Raw genomic sequence first — 15131 nt, forward strand, 5'->3', positions numbered from 1 at the left:
TTCTTTTATCATTTTTACATTGAAGGATGTTATCCTATTCAGACACTGTTGACACTAGCTTTCTATAGGATATTTTTAAGGAAGCAACTAAACAGGTGGACTCTGAGGATGGACTAGGAGAGGATTGGTTATCTGAGTATTCAGGTGATGAGGACTATGACCCTGAAGAAAATGACTTCACAAGCAGCAGCCTGGATAGTGGTGAAGAAAGTATATCTGATCAGTCCAATTGTTCAGGAAGTCTGCTTTATTCTCCAAACGATGATATTCCAGGCTTTATATCAGCAGATTTCACTGATGCGGAAGGACTCTACCACACCAATTCAAATTTAGGAATTGATTCTGGGGATGATGATGTTGCCGAGATGCTTACCTACCAAAGGCCAAAGAGAGAGGTTGATTATAAAAGACTTAATGAGGTGTATTTTGCTAAGCAGAACATTTTTTTATACTTGCAATTCAAGGAACTGCATTTTGAATTAGCCATGTGTTGTGTTTTAGTTGCACCTTGAGTAAGTTATTCATCAGCATTACATTGTTTCAACAGGTTGGGGCTTTAACTGCTTTCCACCCTTCACAGGAAATGTTTGGAAAGCTGACTGAGAATGAAAAGCAGAGTGAAGATGAAGATTGGGGTACTAATAATAGGAGAAAGAAAAGAAGAGTGCATTCAGCTGGTGTTGGAGTTAAGTCTGCCGAGGGTTTGTCAGATGTAAAATCGAATGAGAAAGTCCAACCGCAGAGGAGAAAACTCTTCAGAACCCGTGCATGGTGTGGACTACTCCCAAAAGGAGAAACAACAGACAACAATAGCCACCACATCTGATCAAGACATCATTGGCCGTCGTATAGGCGAAACTTCTCCCTCCACATGGCAACACACAGATAGCAATCTGTCTAATTGTCCACATACGCGCGCCCAAGTTCCTATCCATTGCCCTTGCTGTGGAGGGACGGGATGGAGTGCAGCCTCATCTTCAGGAGGTGGGCTTGAGGGAGGTGGTTACGCTGCCTCAAGCACAACCACAATGTGAGCTCGTGTTGCACAAGGGCACAAAGTGGGATCCAATCTGTTACCAGTCGCCTCCGCAATCTCGTGCACCTCCCTCGAGCGCACCTCTTGTGCTGCGCTCCCTTTTGTCCCTCCGCAGAAGGGGGGGGGTTAAACTGCGCCGCTATATGTGTGCCGGAGAAGGGGGGATGCTTGCCTATATGATCACTGATGGTGTCTGACGGATTTTTTACTGGTCTACCCCAAAACTGGTATTTTTATCAAATTGTTTTATTCTTAATTAAATAATTAATAGTCAGAAAAAAAAACCTGAACAAAATTTTATACTAATTTTTTAACATTGGTAGAGGCCGCCGAAATTGTAAAGAAATTAGAATGCAGTTCATGCTTTAGCATGTAAAGCTTTTCATTCAAAACTTTGACCAACTCTAGCCTACACCAAAATTAGTAGAGTTAACAGTCTTGCAGTTTAAAGTATATTTTGTTCTGCTGGCCATAGATGGTCTGAATTTTTGGTTGAAGTTTTCCATGTCCACATGTATAGCATGGACTACATCCATCGGAAGAAAAATCGTAAATCTCAAAAACTTTGGGGTGCCTCTACCGACAATGTGTGCACACACACATTTTTATACAATCTTCATTCTTGCTGATGACTATAACGAGATTCCTCATTGGGTTTATTGTGCCTGTAACTGTGGATATGTGTTCTTCACATCAGGTTCAGTCTTGCTTACCGCATTCTAATATCCTCTTCATGTTGCTAAACTAGGTACTACGCAAATCTTTTGCTGAAAGTGAGCTTCCAGCCCGGGAGGTGAAAGAGAGTCTCTCAACAGAATTGGGTATTTCTTTTGAAAAGGTGACTAATGTTGGATTGAATAAATTTCATAGCTGTGTATTACTCTTTACAGCTTACTGAGACATGCTTATTGACATGTGTATCTCATTCTGCTAGTCAATCACCTACACATGCTTATTGACATGCGTATCTCATTCTGCTAGTCAATCACCCTTTGACACTGACTGGGCCATACATCACATCTTCTTTAAAAAAGAAATATACTCTTTCGTCAGATTCATAGTATAGTTGGTCACTCTTTCGTCCCTTATAAAATATCATAAACGTAGCATATTTTAAGTAGAGAAGTATAACCTGAAAAAAGAGTCACTAACCAATGTCTGATCCATTTACAGATTGACAAGTGGTTCAAAAATACAAGGTGTGCTGCTCTCAGAGATCGGAAGGCATGCATTTCTATCTCATAATTATTCATACTCGTATTTTTGTTGAGTCTTTAACATGTGCTTGCATTCTCATGTGGTCTCCCGTGTTCAATTCTGGATATTGCTTACTTTTCTTATTTCCGTTTGCTATATTGCAAACATTCAGCTGTCACCTAAATGGAAAGTACTAAACAGAGATTTTATTTTTCAATTTTCGACCCTGAACTATGGCAAAAGTTCAGGGTTGGTACTGTATAACTGTCTGAAATGCAACCAAACAGTCCACTCTTCCCTCTCAAGTAATTTTGACTTTGATGACGACCTCAATGCCATGTTGCTGCCATGCCATCAGATACCATTCTTTTTCTTTGTTTCAGCCAATTTTTTCTGTGAAAATTTTCTATTAAGATGATACTCCCTCCGTCCCATAATGTAAGACGTTTTTTGGCACTAGTCTAGTGCCAAAAAACGTCCTACATTATGGGACGGAGGGAGTAGTTTCTTTAGATTGTTTTTTGGGTGTTTTTGACAGTGACATCCATGTCATCCAAAACTCCTTGTGAAACCAGCCGAAGTCGAAAAGTGGACTATTTCAGTAGTTTGAGGTTACAATTCAAACGGTTTTAGAGTTCAAGGTGGAAAAGTGAACTTCCAAGGGTGTAAGGCTTAAAAAGTTAACTTTTTGAAGGTTTCATTCCATACTTGAATCTTTGGTTTCTATATCACTTTGGATGGATTTAGCTACAGAAGTACATATGGTATAGACTGAACTATCTTTCAAGTACTGCGCTCCTTCGCCACAGCATATGTTTCAATTCCATTCCATGTGTAGAACTTTAAGAATAAACTACACCAGTTTTGGTTTTTTTCTTTAAGTGTATGTTGTGGTCAAATATTTTCAACATACAGTTTGCATAACACTAGTGCTGTCTGCAGGCTGAAGGAAATAGTCGTGTTGCTGGTCCCAGCAAAAGATCGAGACGGAGTGCAGGGAAATCTGGAAGTTCAGGCAAGATTGATTCAGTGGACAATTCATATCTTCTTCCCGTGTCTGAAATCATCAGTGTACCTACACATCCACAAGGGATTCCTGAGAGGAAGCCCGAATCAACTAGTAGAACTGTGAGGAGGCTGGTACACGATAAAGGAGCTCCCTTGTGTCCGCCCGCCGAAGTCAAGGTACAAAGACAAGTTTGATTGTTTATCTTGGGTAATTTGCAGATCTAATATGAACTAATAATGACATCCACCTGGAATAATCTACTCTGATTAGATTTGTTCAACTGAGTGTACTCCTAACGTGTTTGCAGGAGAGTACATCACCTACAACCAAGCCTGGCTCGAATCCTAGCCATGTAGCAGATCGCATCATCAACACCGAGCATAGAGCTGCTTCTCGGGAGGATCCAGTGGCCTTCTCGGACGACCCTTTCTTTGATGCGATCCTATCATATCCCACCATCAACACCAACGACAGAGCTGTTTCCCAGGAGGATCCGGTGGCCTTCTCGGACGATCCTTTCCTGGACGTGATGCTAGCAAACCGCGACATCTATACTGAGGAGAGAGGCGTTTCTCATGAGGACGTGAAGCGGCCTTCCGGTGACCAGCCTTTCTTGGATGTGATCCAGAACGTGTGCGGGCTCGAGCATAGGCTGCAGAGACTGAAGGGGGACATGCTATCATCAGGAGCAGCACCAGGCGGCGCTGGAACCGCGGAGCGTGACTTGCAGAACCAACTGCTGGTTCTCGTGCCGACTGTTGGAAATAATGCATCGGTTCAGAGAATTCCAAGTCTGATGCTTTGGGCATATCCTGTCACGTAACAAATTGAAACTTCATGCGTTGCTGGCCGTTCGGCAAGCTGCAACTCCTTCCCGAGTCCTCTGCTAGGACGTGAGGATTATCCTGCTGTTCCTCCCGATTCTCCTGGTTCCAACGAGTGCACCACGCTTCGCTCGGTAAGACGTTTCATTGAAACGTTGCTCGTTGGACTGCTTCCTTCACAATCTGTATAAATGGCAGAGCACCGGGAGAACAAGTGGAACACATCTCCATCTCCTTCCTCACATACCACAAGTGCTGAGCCGCCGTCTGAACGAAGCCGGCCGTGCTGTCCGTCGTGCAACGGCAGCCCGGCGAGCGGTGTCTCCGTGACTCCGGCCGCATCCTTCGACCTTGCACGGGGGCGGTCTAGAGTTTTCTAAGCAGTGGTCGCTGGAGACGATGTTGTCGACGACGTCGATGAAGCAGCCCTCGCCGGAGATGATGACGTCGAGGACGCCGAAGGAGCGGTCGCGCGGACGCTGCCCAGAAAACTCCATTTGCGCGTTGTCGATAGGAGTTATTAAAACATATAGAAGAAATAGTGTAGAGAAGGAGGAGAAAAGGAAAGTAGTGGCTCTAGTCTAGGGTTCTAGCGGACAAGGGGGCTCAACAGTGGTCGTTACCGTGTGTCACATTAAAGTGCGTCTTCGGTGTTACTAGTATACAAGGGCAGTTGTTACTGGTCTTAATGGGTTGGAGTTATATACCGTTTGGGGTTCAAAATGTTTTGGATTAGAACCATGTCGATGTGCAAACTTTTGGTAACCTCAATTCTCTTCTTTTGTTTCCATTTCATTTTTTTTAGAAAGCTCAGTTTTACCTGCAAGTGAAAATCCGTAGATTCAGTTACCGTTATTGCTACTGAGCGATGATATTGCTAGGCAATTCATCTCTTCACTCTCTCGTGCAGCTCAAACAGCAGCCAAGCACATCTTGTAGCGCAGTGGGTCTCTTAATAGTGCTTGAGGGTTCCACGTCCTTTTTTTCTGGCAATTTTTTGTTCATGGTGATCACATTAGCAGTTTGGTCGGGAAACGGTGAACTCAAGACTGTTTCAGCTGACCCAGGCTTCCCCCCCACCCCCCGAGAGTCCTTGCTGCTGCTAGTGCCGCTGCAAACGGCACCGACCCTTGAACAAATTTTGGCCAATCCACCGCTTCAGGAAGATCGATCTCCAGTATCTCGTGGATAAGGCTGCGGGGAAGCTCATCGCTTAGTTCTTCCCGTGAGCACCATCTGTGCTTTCGAGAAGATTGAGAGGGCCTTCCTCTCACCCCATCCATCTACTATGATTGTCCTCTTGTACGCCATGGTCCGGGTGCGAGGGACTGACGTGCTTTTCAAAATCACGACCGTCTATGGCCCCACGGACCACTCTTGCAAAGATGCTTTCTTTGCCGAGTTGCTGGCTGAGAAGCCACCGTTAGGGACGGCCTGGCTTGCCACCGGTGATTTTAACCAAATCTATCGGGCGCGAGATAAAAATAAGAGAAATGTCAACCGAAGCAGGATAAATCGTTTCAGGGCAACACTCCAGAGTTGTGAGCTCACAGAAATCCACCTCCAAAACCGGCGTTTCACTTGGAGCAATGAGAGGACGAACCCAACCTTGTGCAAGCTAGACTCCTTTTTCTGCAACGCCGATTGGGACACAACCTTCAACACCCATGTACTTAATGCACTTTCATCCTCCCTCTTCGACCATTGTCCGCTTCTACTTGCCGATGACAAGGGGCCAAGAAGACCTCAGGTCTTTAAGTTTGAAAACTTTTGGGCATCCATGCCCGGGTTTGAAGAGGTGGTCCAAAAGGCGTGGAATGAGAGGATTGACCACACCGAGCCATACCAAGTGCTTTACCACAAACTCAAAAAGACTGCACTCCGACTCTCCGAATGGAGTAGGGGCCTTTTCTCGAAGGCAAAAATTCACCACCAGGCCGCGCTTTTGGTGATCCTTCGCCTTGACATCGCTCAAGAGAATAGACTCCTCTCCGCCGACAAACTTGAGCTCCGGGCTAGGCTCAAGAGAAGGGTCATTGCCTTGGCCATGCTCGAAAGATCGCGTAAGAAGCAATGTGCAAGAATTTCCAATCTTAAAGAAGGTGATGCAAATACCAAATTCTTTCACCGCCGAGTTAATGCAAGGAGGAGGAAAAAAAATCATATTCATAGGATCAAGAATGCGCATGGGTGGGTCACCGAGCATGGAGCCAAAGAAAAGCGAATCCACGAGCACTTCTCCAAGGTCATGAAGAGAGGCCCCCGTAGTCGCAAAGATTTCAATTGGGAGGAGCTTAATTTGGAACCACTTGACTTGCATGGCCTTGGCGCTCCAATGGCCGAGTGTGAGGTTCTTGAAGCGATCAATGGCATGCCTAGCGACAAGGCGCCGGGGCCGGATGGCTTCACAGGCCTCTTCTTCAAGAAATGTTGGGGCATTATCAAAACCGACCTAATGACGGTCATTTCACATTTCGACTCCCTACAAACGTCAAATCTCCAGTGGCTCAACTCCGCAAATGTGGTCCTCTTGCCTAAAAAGGATGGGGCGGAGGGAATTGCCGACTGTAGACCCATTAGCCTCATCCATGCGACCGCGAAGATTATTGCGAAAGTGCTCGCCTTGAGACTTGGCCCCCATATGAAAAATCTCGTCTCCAACGCCCAAAGCGCCTTCATCAAAACAAGAAGCATCCATGACAATTTTCTGTATGTTCGCAATCTTGCTCGATGCCTCCATGCGAGGAAGACCCCCTCCCTCCTTTTCAAGCTTGATATTCGGAAGGCCTTCGACTCCGTTAAGTGGGAATACTTGCTTGATCTCCTCCAAAGGCGAGGATTTCCGAGCAAATTTAGGGATTGGATCGCAGCCCTCCTTAGCACCTCTTCCTCGAGGATCGTCCTCAATGGCATTGCCGGCAGCCCCATCAAGCATGGACAGGGCCTTCGGCAGGGAGACCCCGTGTCCCCTCTCCTATTCGTCATCTCCATCGATCCGCTACAAAAAATCTTAGATGTGGCAACTCAGAGGGGTCTCCTCCATAGAATAAGGGGGCGGGGAGCCATGTTGAGGACCTCCCTCTATGCGGACGATGCGACCGTCTTCTTGGCTCCGATCAAAAAGGATGTTGACAACCTGGCAAACATTTTGAAGGGGTTCGGGGAGGTCACAGGCCTTTGCACCAATTTCCAAAAAAGCTCGGTGGTGCCCATTCGTTGCAACCACCTGGATTTGGGTCGCCTAACTCAAAGTTTGCCGGCTGCACAGACCTCTTTCCCACTGCGATACTTGGGGCTCCCCCTCTCTGTTTGGAAGCTAAAGTTGGTGGATCTCCAATTCCTCGTGGACAAAGTTGCAGGCAAGTTATCAACGTATGATGGCCAAAACATCACCACCATTGGACGTACAGCCCTCGTCAAGTCCATGATCACTTCCCAAGTGGTCTAGCCCGCCACCCCGTTGGTCATCCCACCAACCATCCTTCACAGCGTCAACAAGCTCGAGAGAGCTTTCCTTTGGTCCGGTTCGGACAAGACAACGGGGGCCAAATGCAAGGTGAATTGGGAGTATGTTTGCCGGCCACTTGAGTACGGAGGCCTTGGGGTACTCAACACCGACAAGTTTAAGAGGGCTCTCCGTTTGCGATGGCCGTGGTACGAATGGAAGGAGCCCACCAAGATGTGGGTGGGAATGGGAAACCCATGTAATGAGGAGGACCTCAACTTTTTCTATGCTTCCACCACCATCACCGTTGGTAACGGTGCGAGGACCCCCTTTTGGGACTCTCCTTGGCTCCTTGGGCGAAAGCCTAAAGACATTGCCCCACTCATCTATGAAGCTTCCAAGAGAAAGAATTGGAAGGTGAGGGAGGCCATGAAGCACAACGCTTGGATTCTCAAGATAAATCCCCCTACCAATGTCTCTGTCGAGCACATCACACAATTCTTCGCTCTATGGTTGATACTAAATGAGGTCTAGCTTGACGAGCTCAACGAAGATGATATCCTTTGGAAACACACGACCTGTGGGCAATACTCGGCGGCCTCCGCGTATAGGGAACAGTTCCTAGGGATGGTCCTTTCTCCCTTGGACAAAATGGTTTGGAAGGTTTGCCCCCCCCCCCCAAAGTCAAATTTTTTGCTTGGTTGGCCCTTCAAGACAGAGTTTGGACGGCGGATAGATTGGCGGTGGCCAAATTGCGATCTCTGCCCTCTTTGCATGACGGTGCAAGAATGCGGACCTCACCTCTTCTACAAGTGCCGCTACACCCAACGTCTTTGGTCTTTGGTCATTGAGAAATTCCTCATGCACAGGCTTGACACTTCCGCTTGGCCCCTATTCGACTCGGTGGACGAGTGGTGGGCAAGCACCTGTGCCGATGGTACGCCGAACCGCCAAGCCAAGGCCTCCCTCACTATGCTCGTCTCATGGACGATTTGGAACGAGCGTAATGCAAGGGTGTTTAAGCATAAGAGTGCTCCACCGCCAATCTTGCTCTCCTCCATCTCTGCCGAGGCCAACCTTTGGGTCATCGCCGGCGTAAAGAAGCTAGGGTCTTTTATTTCACGCGAATAATTCGCATGCCGTGTTTGTTGGGTGTCCTGTAAAAAACTCTTTTCTATCTTAATTAATGGATGTTTGCCTCCGTTTCAAAATAAAATAAAATTTGTGTCTTGACTTGGTGTGCCTTTTAACTACACAGGCTTGTTTTGTTGTTACTTTGCATGCCTGTGGTTAATTAGTACTCCTTCCGTTTCTAAATATTTGTCTTTCTAGAGATTTCAACAAATGACTACATACAGAGCAAAATGAGTCTTTCTAGAGATTTCAACAAGTGACTACATAGAGAGCAAAATGAGTGAATCTACACTCTAAAATATGTCTATATACATCTGTATGTGGTTGTCAATTTGAAATCTCTAAAAAAAATATATTTAGGGACAGAGGGAGTAGGATTTGTCATGTATGGCACGACATATATATGTTCTCCGTATCTCTTGGGTCCTCGTCTTCTTGCCAATTCCGTTCTTCTTTGGTGAAGCGTTTTCTCTCCCTGTCAGGACTTCTCCTCATTGTGAAACTCAAAAAACAAATTATGGAAAGAGGTAATAGCCCAGCAGTCCTTGAACTTGACCAAGATGTGATGATCTATTCCAAAACTTGCAAAAGCAAACAATTACATCCCACAACTTGCATCCAATGTGCAAATTTAGTCCTAACCAATCAGACGACGACAAGTGGAGCCTAGTCAGCAGAGCCGGTCAGCGCAGCACATTTTGTAATTACCCCTAGCCTTAGCAGTAATCAACCCGTACTACACCGCACTTTTCATTTCTCCCTTGCGTTACCTTCCAAGCCCTCCGCCGAGGCCCTCGGCGTCGCAGTCCTCGCCCAGGGCACGGCTGTTGGCACGCACCTGCGAGGCGATGGCGTCGCGGAGGCAACAGAACTGCCGCGAGATCTCGGGCGCTGGCGCGCCGCCCTTGGCCACGCTGGCGTCTTCTGTTGGAAATATGCCCTAGAGGCAATAATAAAAGTATTATTATATTTCATTGTTCATGATAATTGTCTTTTGTTCATGCTATAACTGTATTATCCGGAAATCGTAATACACGTGTGAACACATAGACCACAATATGTCCCTAGTGAGCCTTTAGTTGACTAGCTCGTTGTGATCAACAGATAGTCATGGTTTCCTGGCTATGGACATTGGATGTCGTTGATAACGGGATCACATCATTAGGAGAATGATGTGATGGACAAGACCCAATCCTAAGCATAGCACAAAGATCGTGTAGTTCGTTTGCTAGAGCTTTTCCAATGTCAAGTATCTCTTTTTTAGACCATGAGATCGTGTAACTCCCGGATATCGTAGGAGTGCTTTGGGTGTATCAAACGTCACAACGTAACTGGGTGACTATAAATGTGCACTACAGGTATCTCTAAAAGTGTCTGTTGGGTTGACACGGATCGAGACTGGGATTTTTCACTCCGTATGACGGAGAGGTATCTCTGGACCCACTCGGTAATGCATCATCACAATGAGCTCAAGGTGACCAAGGGGTTGGCCACGGATCATGCATTACGGTACGAGTAAAGTGACTTGCCGGTAACGAGACTGAACAAGGTATTGGGATATCGACGACCGAGTCTCGGGCAAGTAACGTACCGATTGACAAAGGAAATTGTATACGGGGTTTGATCGAATCCTCAACATCGTGGTTCAACCGATGAAATCATCGAGGAGCATGTGGGAGCCAACATGGGTATCCAGATCCCGCTGTTGGTTATTGCCCGAGAGTCGTCTCGGTCATGTCTACGTGTCTCCCGAACCCGTAGGGTCTACACACTTAAGGTTCGGTGATGCTAGGGTTGTATGAATATGAGTATGCAGCATACCGAATGTTGTTCGGAGTCCCGGATGAGACCCCCGACGTCACAAGGAGTTTCGGAATGGTCCGGAGGTAAAGAATAATATATAGGAAGTGGTATTTCGGCCATCGGGAAAGTTTCGGGGTCACCCGGTAATGTACCGGGACCACCGGAAGGGTCTCGGGGGTCCACCGGGTGGGGCCACCCATCCCGGAGGGCCCCACGGGCTGAAGTGGGAGGGGAGCCAGCCCATAGTGGGCTGGTGCGCCCCCCTAGGCCCACCCCTGCGCCTAGGGTTGAAACCCTAGGGTGGGGGGGGGCGCACCACATGCCTTGGGGGGCACTCCTCCCCCCTTGGCCGCCGCCCCCTTGGGAGATTCAATCTCCCAGGGCCGGCGCCCCCCCTGGGGGCCTATATAAGGGAGGGCAGGGGGCAGCCGTACCCTTGTGCTTGGCGCCTCCCTCCCCCTGCTACACCTCGTCCTCCTCCCGTAGTCGCTTGGCGAAGCCCTGCCGGAGTTCTGCTGCATCCACCACCATGCCGTCGTGCTGCTGGATCATCATCAACCTCTCCTTCCCCCTTGCTGGATCAAGAAGGAGGAGACGTCTCCCGTCCCGCACGTGTGTTGAACGCGGAGGTGCTGTCCGTTCAGCACTTGGTCATCGGTGATCTGAATCACGTCGAGTACGACTCCATCATCACCCTTCCCGTGAACGCTTCCGCATCCGATCTACAAGTCGTATGTAGATGCAAACTCACTCCCTTGACTCTTTGCTTAGATGAACTCATAGATGGATCTTGGTGAAACCGTAGGAAAAATTTTAATTTTCTGCAACGTTCCCCAACAGTGGATCATGAGCTAGGTCTATGCGTAGTTCTCTATTGCACGAGTAGAACACAATTTTGTTGTGGGCGTAGATCTTGTCAACTTGCTTGCCGCTACTAGTCTTATCTTGCTTCAGCGGTATTGTGGGATGAAGCGGCCCGGACCAACCTTACACGTACGCTTATGTGAGACCGGTTCCACCGACTGACATGCACTAGTTGCATAAGGTGGCTGGCGGGTGTCTGTCTCTCCCACTTTAGTTGGAGCGGATTCGATGAAAAGGGTCCTTATGAAGGGTAAATAGAAGTTGACAAAATCACGTTGTGGTTATTCGTAGGTAAGAAAACATTTTTGCTAGAACCCAATTGCAGCCACGTAAAAGATGCAACAACAATTAGAGGACGTCTAACTTGTTTTTGCAGCGATTGTTCATGTGATGTGATATGGCCAGAAGTTGTGATGAATGATGATTGATATATTGTGATGTATGAGATCATGCTCTTGTAATAGGATTCACGACTTGCATGTCGATGAGTATGACAACCGGCAGGAGCCATAGGAGTTGTCTTTATTTTTTGTATGACCTGCGTGTCATTGAAGAACGCCATGTAACTTACTTTACTTTATTGCTAAACGTGTTAGCCATAGAAGTAGAAGTAGTCGTTGGCGTGACAACTTCATGAAGATACGATGATGGAGATCATGATGATGGAGATCATGGTGTCATGCCGGTGACAAGATGATCATGGAGCCCCGAAGATGGAGATCAATGGAGCTATATGATATTGGCCATATCATGTCACTACTATATATAATTGCATGTGATGTTTATTATGTTTATACATCTTGTTTACTTAGAACGACGGTAGTAAATAAGATGATCCCTTACAACAATTTCAAGAAGTGTTCTCCCCTAACTGTGCACCGTTGCTAAAGTTCGTCGCTTCTAAGCACCACGTGATGATCGGGTGTGATGGATTCTTACGTTCACATACAACGGGTGTAAGACAGATTTACACACGCAAAACACTTAGGATTAACTTGACGAGCCTAGCATGTACAGACATGGCCTCGGAACACGGAGACCGAAAGGTCGAACACGAGACGTATGGAAGATACGATCAACATGAGAATGTTCACCGACGATGACTAGTCCGTCTCACATGATGATCGGACACGGCCTAGTCGACTCGGATCGTGTAACACTTAGATGACTAGAGGGATGTCTAATCTGAGTGGGAGTTCATTAATAATTTGATTAGATGAACTTAATTATCATGAACTTAGTCTAAAACCTTTGCAAATATGTCTTGTAGATCAAATGGCCAACGCTCATGTCAACATGAACTTCAACGCGTTCCTAGAGAAACCAAGCTGAAAGATGATGGCAGCAACTATACGGACTGGGTCCGGAACCTGAGGATCATCCTCATAGCTGCCAGGAAACAATATGTCCTAGATGGACCGCTAGGTGACGCTCCCGTCCCAGAGAACCAAGACATTATGAATGCTTGGCAGACTCGTGCTGATGATTACTCCCTCGTTCAGTGCGGCATGCTTTACAGCTTAGAACCGGGGCTCCAAAAGCGTTTTGAGCATCACGGAGCATATGAGATGTTCGAAGAGCTGTAACTTGTTTTTCAAGCTCATGCCCGGGTCTAGAGATATGATGTCTCCGACAAGTTCTATAGTTGTAAGATGGAGGAAAACAGTTCTGTCAGTGAGCACATACTCAAGATGTCTGGGTTGCACAACCGCATGACTCAGCTGAACATTAACCTCCCAGATGAGGCGGTCATTGACAGAATCCTCCAGTCGCTCCCACCAAGCTACAAGAGCTTTGTGATGAACTACAACATGGAGGAGATGGTGAAGACCATTCCTGAAGTGTTCTCAATGTTGAAGTCAGCAGAGGCTGAAATCAAGAAAGAACATCAAGTGTTGATGGTCAATAAGACCACTAAGTTCAAGAAGGGCAAGGGTAAGAAGAACTTCAAGAAGGACGGCAAGGATGTTGCCGCGCCTGGTAAGCCAGTTACCGGGAAGAAGTCAAAGAATGGACCCAAGCCTGAGACTGAGTGCTTTTATTGCAAGGGGAAGGGTCAGTGGAAGCGGAACTGCCCCAAATACTTAGCGGATAAGAAGGCCGGCAACACCAAAGGTATATTTTATATACATGTAATTGATGTGTACCTTACCAGTACTCGTAGTAACTCCTGGGTATTCGATACCGGTGTCGTTGCTCATATTTGTAACTCACATCAGGAGCTGCGGAATAAACGGAGACTGGCGAAGGACGAGGTGACGATGCGCGTCGGGAATGGTTCCAGAGTCGATGTGATCGCCATCGGCACGCTGCCTCTACATTACCTACGGGATTAGTTTTGAACCTTAATAATTGTTATTTAGTGCCAAGTTTGAGCATGAACATTGTATCAGGATCTCGTTTAATACGAGATGGCTACTCATTTAAATCCGAGAATAATGGTTGTTCTATTTATATGAGAGATATGTTTTATGGTCATGCTCCGATGGCCAATGGTTTATTCTTAATGAATCTCGAGCGTAATATTACACATGTTCATAGTGTGGATGCCAAAAGATGTAAAGTTGATAACGATAGTCCCACATACTTGTGGCACTGCCGCCTTGGTCACATTGGTGTCAAGCGCATGAAGAAGCTCCATGCTGATGGACTTTTGGAGTCTCTTGATTATGAATCGTTTGACACATGCGAACCATGCCTCATGGGCAAAATGACCAAGACTCCGTTCTCCGGAACAATGGAGCGAGCAACCAACTTATTGGAAATCATACATACCGATGTGTGCGGTCCAATGAGCGTTGAGGCTCGTGGAGTATATCGTTATGTTCTCACTCTCACTGATGACTTGAGTAGATATGGGTATGTCTACTTAATGAAACACAAGTCTGAGACCTTTGAAAAGTTCAAGGAGTTTCAGAATGAGGTGGAGAATCAACGTGACCGAAAGATAAAGTTCCTACGATCAGATCATGGAGGAGAATACTTAATTCACGAATTTGGTACACACTTAAGAAAATGAGGAATCGTTTCACAACTCATGCCGCCTGGAACACCTCAGCGTAACGGTGTGTCCGAACGTCGTAATCGCACTCTATTGGATATGGTGCGGTCTATGATGTCTCTTACTGATTTACCGCTATCATTTTGGGGATACGCTCTAGAGACAGCTACATTCACTTTAAATAGGGCACCGTCTAAATCCGTTGAGATGACACCGTATGAATTATGGTTTGGGAAGAAACCTAAGCTGTCGTTTCTAAAAGTTTGGGGATGCGATGCTTATGTCAAGAAACTTCAACCTGAAAAGCTCGAACCCAAGTCGGAAAAATGTGTCTTCATAGGATACCCTAAGGAAACCGTTGGGTATACCTTCTACTTAAGATCCGAGGGCAAGATCTTTGTTGCCAAGAATGGATGCTTTCTGGAAAAAGAGTTTCTCTCGAAAGAAGTAAGTGGGAGGAAAGTAGAACTCGATGAAGTACTACCTCTTGAACGGGATAGTAGTGCAGCTCATGAAAATGTTCCTGTGATGCCTACACCAACTGAAGAGGAAAATAATGATGATGATCAAGGTACTTCGGATCAAGTTGCTACTGAACTTCGTAGGTCCACAAGGACACGTTCCGCACCAGAGTGGTACGGCAACCCTGTCCTGGAAATCATGTTGTTAGACAACGGTGAACCTTCGAACTATGAAGAAGCGATGGCGGGCCCAGATTCCAACAAATGGCTTGAAGCCATGAAATCCGAGATAGAATCCATGTATGAAAACAAAGTATGGACTTTGACAGACTTGCCCGATGATCGGCGAGCGATAGA

General features: G+C 46.6%; 1 pseudogene; it reads left to right on the forward strand.

Moving 5' to 3' along the window:
- The window catches only part of LOC119320988, a 16674-nt pseudogene extending 11837 nt beyond the window's left edge, over positions 1–4837 (forward strand).
- Positions 4838–15131: the final 10294 nt, after the last annotated feature.

This window comes from Triticum dicoccoides, chromosome 6B (genome assembly GCF_002162155.2).
Source record: "Triticum dicoccoides isolate Atlit2015 ecotype Zavitan chromosome 6B, WEW_v2.0, whole genome shotgun sequence".
Taxonomy (NCBI): domain Eukaryota; kingdom Viridiplantae; phylum Streptophyta; class Magnoliopsida; order Poales; family Poaceae; genus Triticum; species Triticum dicoccoides.